Source organism: Pteropus medius, unplaced genomic scaffold, assembly GCF_902729225.1.
Source record: "Pteropus medius unplaced genomic scaffold, Ma_sr-lr_union100, whole genome shotgun sequence".
NCBI classification, from domain to species: Eukaryota; Metazoa; Chordata; class Mammalia; order Chiroptera; family Pteropodidae; genus Pteropus; species Pteropus medius.
Genome location: NW_024352783.1, coordinates 412563 through 414520, shown reverse-complemented (window position 1 = coordinate 414520; position 1958 = coordinate 412563). Strand labels below are relative to the sequence as shown.

Below are 1958 nucleotides of genomic sequence, written 5' to 3'. Positions count from 1 at the left end.
GAGGCAAGAATGCAGGACTGATTTTCCTTGAGGATGTACGTTTTACTGTAAGAACTCTTAGCTTTTCCTGCTTTTTTGAAACACTCTGTGTATTGTCCACTGTGTTTCCTGTTTGCAACCCTAAGACCCTTGAATCATTTATTTCTAGCCAAAGCTTCCAGACCCTTTTTGAGTTCATGGCTTTCAGCATTTGTGTTGTCAAAACTCATTCAATTGTGCTCGCTTCAGCAGCACATATATTAAACAATTGGAATGATACAGAGAAGATTAGCATGGCCCCTGCACAAAGATAACACGCAAATTCGTGAAGTGCTCCATATTTTGTGCAGTGCCCCAGCCTCCTCACACCCTCTGCCAATTAGCTCAGCAGAAACAATGAGTCAAAGCAAAACGTATGGCACTCAATAGCACTCAATAGTGTGACTTTTCACTATTAAAATATTCATGTAAGACAAATGAAGCTGAGTTACACCTGAATATTTATATGCAAATATATCAACTTGCATTTCCTTCATAAACTTAAAAAAAAACCCTCATCCAATTGTATATTAAGATTTGTGCCCTTTTCACAAAGATGGTGCTGAAAGCGAAGACGGAAACTCGTACCCCACCTAAAGCCGAAGCCAAAACAAAAGCTTTAAAGGCAAAGAAAGCAGTGCTGAAAGGCGTCTATAGCCACACAAAAAAGAAGACGCACATCATCCATCTACCGAGGGCCTAAGACACCGCAGCTCCGAAGGCAACCCAAGTATCCTTGGAAGAGCGCTCCCTCCCCCAGAGAAACAAGCTTGACCACTATGCTAGCATCAAGTTCCCCCTGACTACTGAGTCAACCATGAAGAAGATAGAAGACAACAATACACTTGTGTTCATTGTGGATGTCAAGGCCAATAAGCACCAGATCAAACAGGCTGTGAAGAAGCTCTATGACATTGACGTGGCCAAAGTCAACACCCTAATCAGGCCTGATGGAGAAGAAGGCATTATGTTCGGCCGGCTCCCGACTATGATGCTTTAGATGTTGCCAACAAAATTGGGATCATCTAAACAGTCCAGCTGGCTAATTCTAATTATAAAAATTTTTCACTGTTAAAAAGAAAGATTTGTGCATTTCACTGGATGTAATTTTACCTCAATAAAGAAGGGAAAAGAATAATGAAAAAGGAAGGTGGGGCATCACAAACCAGGAACGAGTATAAAATGTAGACTAGTGATACCTTAATTGTTTTGTATGGGAGGCACAGATCTGCTCTGAATGTCCCAACAGTTAATGTGCGGAGGGTGACTCTGTCAATAATATAGTTCCAAGAGTCCCAGAGATTAATAGCAAAGCAATTACTCAGGAAAACTCCTCCTACTCTTGGTATTAAAATCAATACCACAGAGGCATTTCTCCTGAGATCCTCCTAAAAGGGCAAGGTAAAGAATGACCTCCTCACAATGCTTTGAGAGCAATAGTCATGGAGCATTTCTCAAAAAGAGCCTCTTTCCATGCAGGCTGCAGCATCACTGGAAGCACACTTTGGTAAAAGCAGCTCTGGAGGTTGGCGATAAACTCTGACCTCTAATGGAGATCTCTACTTCTTCTGCTTGGCCTGGGCTGTGTATTAGGAGAGTGAGGGACTTCAGAGGGGCTGAGAGAGGAGTCCTGCCTACCTGACCAAGTTCCTCTCACAGAGCTTATAGCCTGATATGTGAAGGTGAGGTGGCCATAGGGGCACTGGGAAGCCCCTATGGTTAGCAGAGCACAGACTCTGCTCCCTACAGACACAAAGAAGGAGTCAGATTCATAGACTTTGGGGGAAAGCTGAGGAATATGACAAAGACTCAGGCCTGAGCAGAAGAGCCCCTGCCCCAAGTCTGTAAGGTAGAGCACTAACATAGGGTGCAGCCATCCAGATGGCCTGGGGTTGAGGTGTTTTATAGTACTCTGGACTTTCAGTTCCAGGCAAAGAGAT

General features: G+C 43.6%; 1 non-coding gene and 1 pseudogene across 1 annotated transcript; both read left to right on the top strand.

The window, feature by feature from the left end:
- The first annotated feature begins 215 nt into the window (after positions 1 to 215).
- LOC120589962 (U6 spliceosomal RNA) lies at positions 216 to 324 on the top strand. Its single transcript, XR_005649594.1, has one exon. It is a non-coding gene; the product is annotated as a U6 spliceosomal RNA (small nuclear RNA).
- A 250-nt stretch (positions 325 to 574) lies between these two features.
- On the top strand, positions 575 to 1047 carry LOC120589766 (60S ribosomal protein L23a-like; annotated as a pseudogene).
- Positions 1048 to 1958: the final 911 nt, after the last annotated feature.